The 13,433-nt window shown below is 41.3% G+C and overlaps 1 protein-coding gene across 1 annotated transcript in view; it reads left to right on the top strand.

The window, feature by feature from the left end:
- yjefn3 (YjeF N-terminal domain containing 3) overlaps nucleotides 1–13,433 on the top strand; it is a 185,330-nt gene that overhangs the window by 14,485 nt on the left and 157,412 nt on the right. The gene's annotated exons all lie outside the window — the stretch shown is intronic.

The following is a 13,433-nucleotide window of genomic DNA, read 5'->3' as shown; positions in this document are numbered from 1 at the left end:
GGATAATTGTCATTTTTAGTTCTTATGGCATACTTATGCTCTGAGACTCTATCCTGTAAACGGTGTTTAGTTCTGCCAATGTAAAACACATTGCATACTGGACACTCTAATTTGTAAATCACAAAAGTAGTTTTACAATGAATAAAATGTATTTCATAAGTATTGTGTCCATGTGTATCATAAAACGTATTACATTTGGCCACATTAGAACAATGCTTGCACTGACCACATTTAAAGCTGCCACACCATTTGACTGATAACCAGGTATTTTTTGAAGGTGCTGGCAAGTAGCTATGAACAAGTTTATCACTCAAAGTAGGCACACGTTTAAAGTTGAATATAGGGGGTTCCAAAAACACATTACGTAGAGAGGCATCACATTGTAGTAAATTCCAGTTTTTCTTGATAATACGAGGTCTGTACAAAAAGTATCGTACCTTTTTATTTTTTTCAAAAACTATATGGATTTGAATCACGTGTGATTGCATCAGCCAAGCTTGAACCTTCGTGCACATGCGTGAGTTTTTCCACGCCTGTCGGTTGCGTCATTTGCCTGTGGGCAGGCTTTGAGTGAGCACTGGTCCACCCCTCCCGTCGGATTTCTTTTGTCTGAGAACTTGCTGAGAGACTGCCGCTTTGCTCCATGAAATTTTTTTCAGAAACTGTTAGAGACAGGCAGTTGGAAACCATTCGATAGATTCAACAACAACAAAAAACAGCTCCGTGTTGGAAACCATTCAGAAGATTCAGATGGCTTTCGATGGCTTTCAGTCGAGTGAGTATCCGAGAAATTGTGTAACAGCTGGACACGCCCCAACATGTCCTGTGAGACTTCCAAGACGGAGATGTTTTTTTGCTGCGCGTCCTGAGCCGCTTCGTGCCGACGCGCAAAATCCTCTGCATGTCTTTCATTACAAAATCTCCTGTAACAGTGGAATATGCTGCAAAAGTACTATGTCCAGCTCTGTTGCCATTTCTGTGGTAGTCACATGATGATCAACACAGCATTCAGTTTAGAAATGATCTGGTCGATCCAGCCTGTCGAATGGCCGCTCGGCACGCCGCGCACCCTCCGCCGCTGTGGGCCGTCTTTAAAAAGGTTTTAACAGTCCATAATCCGCGTCACGCCGACAGAATCTTCACCGATATCCAACTGAATCTATTGAATGGTTTCCAACTGCCTGTCTCTAACAGTTTCTGAAAAAAATTTCATGGAGCAAAGCGGCAGTCTCTCAGCAAGTTCTCAGACAAAAGAAATCCGACGGGAGGGGTGGACCAGTGCTCACTCAAAGCCTGCCCACAGGCGAATGACACAACCGACAGGCGTGGAAAAACTCACACATGCGCACGAAGGTTCAAGCTTGGCTGATGTAATCACACGTGATTCAAATCCATATAGTTTTTCAAAAAAATAAAAAGGTACGATACTTTTTGGACACACCTCGTATTTTTAATGTGATGTGATTCTGTGCTGAATCTAGTGGAAAAGAACACTTTTTCAGATCTCTGTCCTGTAGTCTTATTTGACTGCCGTTCTAGACTTCTTGCTCTATTTTGTAGCACTTTTAAGGAGTCTCTTTTTATAACCTCTTTGAACAAATCTATTTTCCATCTCAGCAGCTTTTTGATCAAAATCATTTATTTCATCGCAAACCCTTCTAAGTCGCTGAAACTGGCCATAGGGTATGTTATCTTTAAGGTGTCTGGGATGGAAACTCTTAGAATGTAAAATAGTATTATGAGAAGTAGGCTTTCTATAAGTGGTAGTATGTAAAAAGCCTGCATTATCTCTAAATATTTGCAGATCCAGAAAACAAATCTTTTGCTTGTCAAATTCCAGAGACAATTTGATGTTTCTATTAGTGCTCTTAAGAAATTCATGGAAAGACACAAGTTCAGATTCAGATCCTGATCACAATAGAAACACATCATCTATATACCTACCCCAGTAAATTATCTTATCACAGAAAGAATGTTTGGTGGAATTAAATACAAAATCTTGTTCCCATTTACCCATACAGTAGTGTTCAGAATAATAGTAGTGCTATGTGACTAAAAAGATTAATCCAGGTTTTGAGTATATTTCTTTTTGTTACATGGGAAACAAGGTACCAGTATATTCAGTAGATTCTCACAAATCCAACAAGACCAAGCATTCATGATATGCACACTCTTAAGGCTATGAAATTGGGCTATTAGTAAAAAAAAAAAGTAGAAAAGGGGGTGTTCACAATAATAGTAGCATCTGCTGTTGACGCTACAAACTCAAAACTTATGTTCAAACTGCTTTTTTAGCAATCCTGTGAATCACTAAACTAGTATTTAGTTGTATAACCACAGTTTTTCATGATTTCTTCACATCTGCAAGGCACTAATTTTGTTGGTTTGGAACCAAGATTTTGCTCCTTTACTAGTGTGCTTGGGGTCATTGTCTTGTTGAAACACCCATTTCAAGGGCATGTCGTCTTCAGCAAGAGGCAACATGACCTCTTCAAGTATTTTGATATATCCAAATTGATCCATGATACCTGATATGTGATATATAGGCCCAACACCATAGTAGGAGAAACATGCCCATATCATGATGCTTGCACCACCATGCTTCACTGTCTTCACTGTGAACTGTGGATTGAATTCAGAGTTTGGGGGTCGTCTCATAAACTGTCTGCGGCCCTTGGACCCAAAAAGAACAATTTTACTCTCATCAGTCCACAAAATATTCCTCCATTTCTCTTTAGGCCAGTTGATGTGTTCTTTGGCAAATTGTAACCTCTTCTGCACGTCTTTTATTTAACAGGGGGACTTTGCGGGGGATTCTTGCAAATAAATTAGCTTCACACAGGCGTCTTCTAACTGTCACAGCACTTACAGGTAACTCCAGACTGTCTTTGATCATCCTGGAGCTGATCAATGGGTGAGCCTTTGCCATTCTGGTTATTCTTCTATCCATTTTGATGGTTGTTTTCCATTTTCTTCCATGCGTCTCTGTTTTTTTTGTTCATTTTAAAGCATTGGAGATCATTGTAGATGAACAGCTTATATTTTTTTCACCTGCGTATAAGTTTTTCCCTCTCCAATCAACTTTTTAATCAAACTACGCTGTTCTTCTGAACAATGTCTTGAACGTCCCATTTTCCTTAGGCTTTCAAAGAGAAAAGCATGTTCAACAGGTGCTGGCTTCATCCTTAAATAGGGGACACCTGATTCACACCTGTTTGTTCCACAAAATTGACGAACTCACTGACTGAATGCCACACTATTATTGTGAACACCCCCTTTTCTACTTTTTTTTTTTTTTTTTTTTTTACTAATAGCCCAATTTCATAGCCTTAAGAGTGTGCATATCATGAATGCTTGGTCTTGTTGGATTTGTGAGAATCTACTGAATCTACTGGTACCTTGTTTCCCATGTAACAATAAGAAATATACTCAAAACCTGGATTCATCGTTTTAGTCACATAGCACTACTATTATTCTGAACACTACTGTATATAAACCTGCATAGGAGGGACTGTAACATGCTCCCATTGCACAGCCTTTTACTTGTCTAAATAGATGATCTTGAAAAATGAAGATGTTATTATTTAAAGTCCATCTTGTTAGATCTAGGAGAAAATGCACAGAAGGGTTTTGCGTTAGTAGTACCTGTGTTGGTTGGGGATGGACCAGTGCCCCATCCAGGGCGAGCCGTGGACCCTCATCATCATCACATAAAGATCCAATATGATCTGGCTTCTTCTCGACATGTCACGGGCTCCGGCGGCACAGTTCAGGCCAGAACTCAGCTGTACATCTGGAGCATTTCTATCTTCCACAACAATCCTTTGTGCACCTAATCAGCTGCTGACAACTCTCAGCTGTAATGGCAGTGTTATCCAACAAATTTACCATGTGATTGTTGTTGCAAGATCTATTGTAATAGCTGTCACTATTGGAACAATTATTACAATTGTGGTTTGAGCTGCCCATATAATTTTGCCTGTTACTGTTGGCTGAGTTTGCCATGTACGAGTATAATTATTACAGTCGTGAGAGTAACCACCCTCACATACTATTTTTTTGTGGTTTCCAGTAAACAGGATTCAGTGTTTTTTGCAGATTGGGGCAACAGAATGTCAGATCCTACAAATTTAATCCCCCAACACATGACACTGAGATAATAACAAAATATATTGTAGTGCCAAAACCAAGGGAGTATTGAGGGAAACAAATATTAAAATGTCTATGGCACGGCAAAATAGAATGCACTGGCATTATTATTATTATTATTATTATTATTATTATTATTATTATTATTATTGCCCTGCATTAGCCATATTAATTACCCATGTTTATAAGAGCATCCAATTTTTTTTTCTTCAAGAGTACCTTGATTTATTATTTTTTGCACCAAATTGATCTCCACCAACAAATACCTTGTGGGACTACACAGATTTTTCCAGACATGCATCCTTTAGAATATCAGAATATCATAGGAATGAAATCCATGAAAGTGGATTGGAAACAAAAAATAACAATGAAATATAAAAATAAACTCAAAAAGTGACTCAGTGGATGAACTCGGTTCAATTTTGTACATGACTGTCATCCAGTAAATCTATGTGGCCCCAAATCAATCAAAGTATATCCATACGGTTTAATTTAATTGAGCTGGGCTACATATATTTACTGGATGAAACCAAAACTGAATTGAATTCATTCACTGAGTTATACTCTGAGTGAAATAGCTAGTGGAACAGAACAAAACTTGGATGAGACATGGTGTCTCTACTTTAAACACTGTTTAAAAAAGACTGCTGACGATACAGCAATAAGATGTGTAATGATCCGTGCTTTGATATAAAACACATTACTAACACAAATCCCACACTCCATCCTTTACAGAAAGAGGACATTCCCTCTGTATCACAGCGTACAGACGCAAATATCTATTTAAAAAACAGAGTTAACAGTTTTTAACTTACCTTAAAAATGGATGCAGACAAGAGGTTTCAGAACTTCAATTCATGCATGTGAGGTCCATATTAAAGGTCAGCTGAAACAGCACTTTATTTGCATAGACATGGACGGTGGTCAGTGAATTTTCTTCACACATAGCAATAGATGTCAGGTCAGTTATGGGACCATGCATAGGTGCCACACATCACTGCCTCACCCACACTGTGGCACAGCTTTGGGTGCTGGATGATAACCACCCCTTCTGACCACTGATTCAGCCCCATATCTAAAAAGCAACCATTTATCTGCCACAGTCAAGTGAACATGGGCATCCTCTTTGGCTTTTTCAAATACTGAGATCCCCAACACTCAGGAATCTGCATGCTGGTTCACGTCCAAAGAAAGTCACCACATGGTCAAACTGTCATAGTTGTGTTCCTTCACAATGCAAGTGGTGCTCTTTCTCTGAATGTCCCTAAGTAACTGTTTGTTTGGCATATCATTCCAATGGTACCAATGGATCCTCCAAGGAGACCAAGTACCAAAGGTCACTTGTTATCACTTATGTCTCACAACCATATAGTCAAACAGGAAGCACGAGGGCTCCAATTACTTTGACCTTAGTTCTGCAAAGGTATCAGCATCACCAAACACTGTTCAGCCACTTCATGACTCCAGTAGCTTTTGTAACAGGTGTGAAAGGACACAATATTCACATTTAGTACATTTTGATCCAACTGTGGTAGAATTGAAGGACACCTATAACAACTCTAAAAGAGTTATAGGCTTCTGTGCTTGTGACTGGAGAGACGGCAATTTGCGCCACTTGTCTGTTGCATCGGTAGTTACACAACTTCACTGTGGAGAAGAACAGAGGATTTTCCTACAAGGAACGTGTGAAACATTAGCTCCCATTTGCCAGAATGCACATGGGAGGCTGGACCCGAGATCTAACCTGTTTTCTTGTGTTAAAATCATCCTCTTAGAATTTGAAGCACAAGCATGAAGAGGTAAATCTGAATTTTTGCTCTTCTGGCAACTTTCAACAAAGTATCACCAGATTCTATGGAATCAAAGGAATTACACTTGCTTATTTTGTGTTCTGCAATTTTTACGTACGCCAAGCAGATAAAATCATTGGCTTTTACTTATTTGTCTGTCTATCTGACTGTTAGCATGATCACGTCAAAACTACTGCATGGATTTTGATGAAATTTAAACCATAGATGGATATTAGGTCATGAGAATCCATTAAATTTTGGAGGTGAGCCGGATCCAGATTCTGGATAAAGTTCTGCTTAATATAGGCTTTGAAGGATTACGTCAAAACTACTTCATGGATTCTTACCAAAAAGACTTGGAGGTGAGCCGGATGAATGGACTGCATTTATATAACACTTTCCCATCTGCATCAGACGTTCAAAGCGCTTTACAATAATGCCTCACATTCACCCCGATGTCAGGGTGCTGCTATACAAGGACCTCTCTACACACCGGGAGCAACTAGGGGATTAAGAACCTTGCCCAAGGGCCCTTAGTGATTTTCCGGTCAGGCTGGGATTTGAACCGAGGATCCTCTGGTCTCAAACCCAACACTTAACCACTAGACCATCACCCTGCCAATCAGGATCCTCCCCAGATCCTGACTGGCGGACGTCAGAAATCTCTGTTTGCGCTCTTCTCTTCTCTTCTCTTCTCTTCTCTTCTCTTCTCTTCTCTTCTCTTCTCTTCTCTTCTCTTCTCTTCTCTTCTCTTCTCATGGGCACAGTTCTGCATCTATTGTGATAAAATTTGGACATACGGTTCAGATAATCTTCGAATTGAGAATAGATTTTTCAAGGTCATAGCTCAAGTTTCAAGATTTGTGATTTTCACAGAAAAGTGAAAATCACAATCAGCCATAACTTCAGAACTACTCACCCACAGAAAATTCCAGTTTGGCTCATATTGTTCCTCTTAGGGAGACTCTTTCTGATCGACCTTGGCCTTTGACCTTGATCCTCAAAAGTTGAGTCAAGGTCAAAGTTGGTCTGAAAAATTATTATTCTGTATTTAAATCTGACGCGTGGAAGTGGTGTATTGGGACCTAGAATACAGTGAGTTCACTTTTCAAGGTCACAGTTCATATTTCAAGGTCAAAGTCACAGAAAACATGAAAACTGAATAATCAATTTAGATTCCACTTGAATTTCACCATTCTGAAGTGTCATTTTGGTCAACGTTTAATTGGAATTTTTAAGTGGAACCATTTGAAGGAAATTACTGACGTTATGCCAGAACTCTTTCAGAAATGTTTACTCCGACTTGAATGTTACCGTTCTGAAGTTCTAGTTCGGTTAACGTAGTGAGACATCAAAAGTAACAACAGTACTCTGTTGGCGGAGGTACTCGGGCTCTCTGAGCGCAGCTCTGGTTCTCAATGTACTTGGTGCCGGGACCAGTCAGACATCTCATGTCTCTCTCTCTCTCTCTCTCTCTCTCACACACACACACACACACACACACACACACACACACACACACACACACACACACACACACACACACACACACACACACACACACACACACACTGTGTATCTGTCCCTGTCTCTGTGATGCTGCCTGGACTGTCAGCCTGTGTGAGGTTACGTGGTCCACAGTCACATTTTTCCTTTTTTTGGTAAATGTGCATATGGCTCATTGTTATTCCTCTCACTTTCCTCCCACTTTTCTGCCACCAGCTCCCATGTTGGCAGCTCCATTTGCCTGCCTGACAGCTCAGGCACTTATTTATAGGCTAAATGTAAAGACTGGGGCTGAGAGACAAAGGGGAGACAATTTTATACCAGGATTCAGTTTGATCAAAACTTTTTCCACACACTTTTAAAACTGGTATTTATAAAGGGAGTGTGATAATGTGGGTACCTCACATATACTTCAGACTGTACACACACACACACACACACACTCAAGCCTGATACGGTGAAGTGGAAATGAAAAATAAAGCAAGTCAGAATTGAACAGAAAACGTCAGACAATGACAATGAGCTGAATTTCTTCAGTCTTATAAATAGTTTCAGTCATACCTTGTGTGTGTGTTGATCACCTCGATAACCATTCAGGCTCTTTTCTTTTGTTCATGATTCTAGAACGAAAACTACCAAATAAATTATATTTAATTTTTCTCCACTTTAATGTTTATCTTAATTCCTCGTTTGGTGAAACTGTGCTTGTGATATAACTTGTATTTTCATATGCAAATGATTCTTGAGGCAGTTTCTACATTCATTCATGGCTAATGATGGGAAACACGCTGGTACATGTGCACAAAAAAAAAAAAAAAAATCTCAGGAATTGAAAGGGCTGCGTCTGACTGTGCATTAATGACTGTGAATGATGCTGTTGTCTTTGTGGAATTACTGCAGCAGCTGAGAATTTTAGTCAGCAATTATGGTGTGTGGGTTTGTGATTGACCTAGATCAAGACTACAGCTGCCACTTGCTGCATTTATTTTGCCGTCTCACTGCTGTGACCTCACACAAGCACATCAATCCCCTTTTCAAAAAAAGGTGATTTTCTTTGCTGTTTTAGCCTTTATCCCACATAGGTTTAGTTGAAGGTGTTTCTGAATGCAAATGATCATAAACTTGCACAAGCATGTGGTTTAAAATGTGGGATTTATTGACAGCTGATGCTTACTGATGCGCGTGTGCCCGGCATGTGCCTGTTTGATAGATTTTTTTTTTTTGGACTCGCACAAATGCTACATTTTGTTGATACAACAACATTTTGAACCTGTTTTCTGCACAATTTGATGACTGAGGGTCCACGTCTACATATTAGTTGCCCAGCTCCTATCCCAATAACCTACCTCTATTTCCTGATTTAACACTCTAATAGAGTTGATTTAACACTGTTTAGAGTGATATTGTATACACTCAAAGCAGAGTCTGTTTTAGTCTCCAGCATTAACTGTTAGTTATTTGCTTTAATGGGCAGTTGAACAGGCGTACCTAATGAAGTGGCCAGTAAGCATGTATGGCTCACAAAACACACACACACACACACACACACACACACACACACACACACACACACACACACACACACACACACACACACACACACACACACACACACACATATGAGGTCTGTCCAAAAAGTATCAGACCTTTTTATTTTTTTTTCAAAAACCATATGGATTTGAATCATGTGTGCTTGCATGAGCCAACCTTGAACCTTCATGCGCATCCGTGAGTTTTTTCACGCCCGTCGGTTGCATCATTCGCCTGTGAGCAGGCTTTGTGTGAGCACTGGTCCTCCCCCCTCGTTGGATTTTCATTGCGAGGAAAATGTCTGAATGATTTGGATCTTTGTTACATCAAATTTTTCCAGAAACTGTGAGAGACAGCCAGGTGGAAACCATTCGGAAGATTCAGACGGCTTTCGGTGACGATCCTATGGGCATCACACAGATTAAGGAGTGTTACAACCGGTTTAAAGACGGCGCATAATGGCGGAGGGTGCGCCGCGCTCCGAGCTGCCATCGACAGGCTGAAACGACCAGATCATTTCCAAAGTGAACTCTGTGTTGATCCGGGACGTCGTCTGACTACCAGAGAAATTGCATAAGAGGTGGACATCAGCACTTTTTCGGCGCATTCCACTGTTACAGGAGATTTTGTAATGAAAGACGTGTAGAAGTTGGAAGTCTCACAGGACATGTTGTGACATGTCCAGCTCTTACACAATTCCTCGGATACTCACTCGACTGAAAAGCCACCGAAAGCCGTCTGAATCTTCCGAATGGTTTCCACCTGGCTGTCTCTCACAGTTTCTGGAAAAATTGGATTCAGCGCTGCTCCAATCATTCAGACATTTTCCTCGCAATGAAAATCCAACGAAGGGGGAGGACCAGTGCTCACTCAAAGCCTGCCCACAGGCGAATGACGCAACCGACAGGCGTGAAAAAACTCATGCATGCGCATGAAGGTTCAAGGTTGGCTCATGCAAGCACACGTGATTCAAATCCATAAGGTTTTTGAAAAAAATAAAAAGGTCTGATACTATTTGGACAGACCTCGTATATAAAATCAATAAATAAAGCTTCCAAGAGTCCACCAAAGCAGACTGAAGCTTGCAGTTTGTTTTGTTTTCATCTTAATGAATTCTCACAGCAGCACCAGACTTCCTGGTGGGTCTGAGTTGAGCAATGAGCTGTTTGTTTCACTTGGTTTTTGACAGCTTTCATTTTCTTTCAGTGCAAACCTCTGCCGACCGCTTTAAATGAGTCTCCAGGCAGCAGCTTGCTGAGGCTTTTGTCAGAGCTGAACACAAGAGGGCCATTTGAGAAAGGACTGTGTCCTCATTTTTTTGTTTGCATTGTGAATTAGTCGAGGAATTTTCCTTCAGATTGATATTCTCCCCTGTATAGCTGCTGGCTTGTTTGAACAATTTAGACAAACACGAGTTCCCCAAATGAGTCTTTTCTCAGAATTAATCTTACTTCAGCAGAAGTGTGAAGTGATGAGACGCCTGTGCACAGAAAAAGGTTTTCTGCTCAAAATTAAATTTATTGTGCTAGTTTAACTCAGTATCCTGGTCTAGCAATTTGCTTTAAAAAAATCCATCAGGAAACTGAAAATGAATCTCAGCGCTCTTAATTGCACCCGTGTTTCATGCACTTGCATCTTCTCCTGTTATCTCAGTTCCTCCCACTTTTGACCTGAGGATGCAGCAAAATGTGAATCAAAGAAAAACATTGAGGACTTTTCACAAGTGTTTTAATTCAGTTTCATCTAGTAGTTTATCAGACTGCTGAGCTGCTTTTTGGGAGAATAATGTCCAAACACATCCAGACTTATTTGACCAGAGGTGGACTCGGGTGGCGGTGTCCTAATTTATGACATAATGACAGTTTTACAGATATATCTGACAGGATTCTCATAAAACAGGAGGTCAATCAGTGAGATATGAGCTGGTCTATCATTATGTAGACCTATGTTTGAGTCCCAGTTACGCTACCTGTCTGTGCACTTGGACAGGACACTTCATCTGCACCGTCGCAGTCTGTCCAGTTGTTCATGGGTACTGGTCTTGCCTGTCATGGACTGGTGTCCCGTTAAGGGGCAGTGATGGCACCTTCAGGGCCGAGACAGTCTGTCTGCAGAGTGGACCTCAAACTATAGATCAAAAGCGTGTGAGCTTCACTCATGCTGCACTGTTTGTTTTGAATGATTATTTGGATGAAGGTTAGGGTTAAGGTTCATCGAGCTCATGATTCCACGAAAAAGTGGATCTCCGCGTTCTGTGGCCAGACTTTTCTCCGGCCTACATCAATGATAAGGCTAATTTGTGATCACCGTTAGATAAGAATGCGGATACAGATGGAGCATTCTGTCCACACTTTATTTGTGTCAGTTTTCAGAAAACCTGTGGATACAAGAAAATGGGGCAATGGAACTGGCAATCATCAAGGCAGAATCAGAATCAAATTTATTGCCAAGTAAGTTTGTAAGAAATTTGATCTGGTGTTATTGGTGCATAAACAATAAGAAAAGAAAAACACTTCTGTAAGAAGTAAAAGAGACAAATAGGCAAAACTATATTCACTATGAAATAAATAGATAGATAGACACATCAGAATTAAGACAACACATATACATTTGACATTGTTTATGTGCACTAAACTTGAAACAGTCCATTTTCCAATTGAGGCGATGTGAGTGTGTTGGTAGCCGCTGCAACTGTCAAGTCGCGCCGCCTGCCAGCTTGGGAAGAACGGGGGCCTGCCGTGGGGGGGGGGGGGGGTGTCAGGAAGAGAGGTAAGAGGAGAAAACTGGAGCATGCTTCAGTCCATGTGTAAGTCTGTCAGTTTATTGTCTTTGTGGGTTGAGATAAGAATGGAGCTGAATAATCTCACCAGAGCCCGAATAAATTCCTCTGGAGGTAAACAGTGGGCAATTGACCTTGAGGCTAGATAGCCTGTAATGTTGCAGCCAAACAGTGAAAAACACTTTTAACAGTTCCCACTTGAACAGCCGAATCCCAATTATGAATTAAGAATATTCCCAATTATGAATTAAGAATATTCACCGGCCTCCGAAACCTTCAGCTTCAACTGCAAGGCACGCATCAGCTCCAAGGTGTCATCCAATTTGTGTCTGAGTTCAAGAGTCAACGCAGTCTGAGAACGCACTGCCTTGCCAACCTTGGTAATCATGACAGACAAGCGAGGGCCATTGGTTCTTGATGCCGCCGTCTTGCCAATTTTCTGGTGGATCAGGGCAGCACATAAGCCAAAAAGTAACAGCCCTGCTGCCATGAGACCAAAAATGAATAAATCCTCAACATCCTCAGCAGAGAAAGGCACCAAGCATGCCACACGGCAAGACCCCCAGGAGTCGAGGACATAGCCCGCAGGATACGTTCCATCTGGGCAGGCAGGATCCCCCGGTCCTGACCTTCTTGTAGAAAAAATGGTGTCAATAGCGTTCAGAGACCAGCTGATCAATTCCATGGTTAATCCAATAGTAGTCCAAAAGATCCAGAATCCAATATATACTCAACAAAAATATAAACGCAACACTTTTGGTTTTGCTCCCATTTTGTATGAGATTAACTCAACGATCTAAAACTTTTTCCACATACACAATATCACCATTTCCCTCAAATACTGTGCACAAACCAGTCTAAATCTGTGATATTGAGCACTTCTCCTTTGCTGAGATAATCCATCCCACCTCACAGGTGTGCCATACCAAGATGCTGATTAGACACCATGATTAGTGCACAGGTGTGCCTTAGACTGCCCACAATAAAAGGCCACTCTGAAAGGTGCAGTTTTGTTTTATTGGGGGGGGGATACCAGTCAGTATCTGGTGTGACCACCATTTGCCTCATGCAGTGCAACACATCTCCTTCGCATCATCCGTGAAGAGAACACCTCTCCAACGTGCCAAATGGCAGCAAATGTGAGCATTTGCCCACTCAAATCGGTTACAACGACGAACTGGAGTCAGGTCAAGACCCCGATGAGGACGACGAGCATGCAGATGAGCTTCCCTGAGACAGTTTCTGACAGTTTGTGCAGAAATTCTTTGGTTATGCAAACCGATTGTTTCAGCAGCTGTCAGAGTGGCTGGTCTCAGACGATCTTGGAGGTGAACATGCTGGATGTGGAGGTCCTGGGCTGGTGTGGTTACACGTGGTCTGCGGTTGTGAGGCTGGTTGGATGTACTGCCAAATTCTCTGAAACGCCTTTGGAGACGGCTTATGGTAGAGAAATGAACATTCAATACACGAGCAACAGTTCTGGTTGACATTCCTGCTGTCAGCATGCCAATTGCACGCTCCCTCAAATCTTGCGACATCTGTGGCATTGTGCTGTGTGATAAAACTGCACCTTTCAGAGTGGCCTTTTATTGTGGGCAGTCTAAGGCACACCTGTGCACTAATCATGGTGTCTAATCAGCATCTTGGTATGGCACACCTGTGAGGTGGGATGGATTATC

The sequence above is a fragment of the Thalassophryne amazonica genome, chromosome 10 (genome assembly GCF_902500255.1).
Source record: "Thalassophryne amazonica chromosome 10, fThaAma1.1, whole genome shotgun sequence".
Classification (NCBI taxonomy): domain Eukaryota; kingdom Metazoa; phylum Chordata; class Actinopteri; order Batrachoidiformes; family Batrachoididae; genus Thalassophryne; species Thalassophryne amazonica.
The sequence above is the reverse complement of the archived record's forward strand: the minus strand, read 5'-3'. Positions and strand labels throughout refer to the sequence as shown.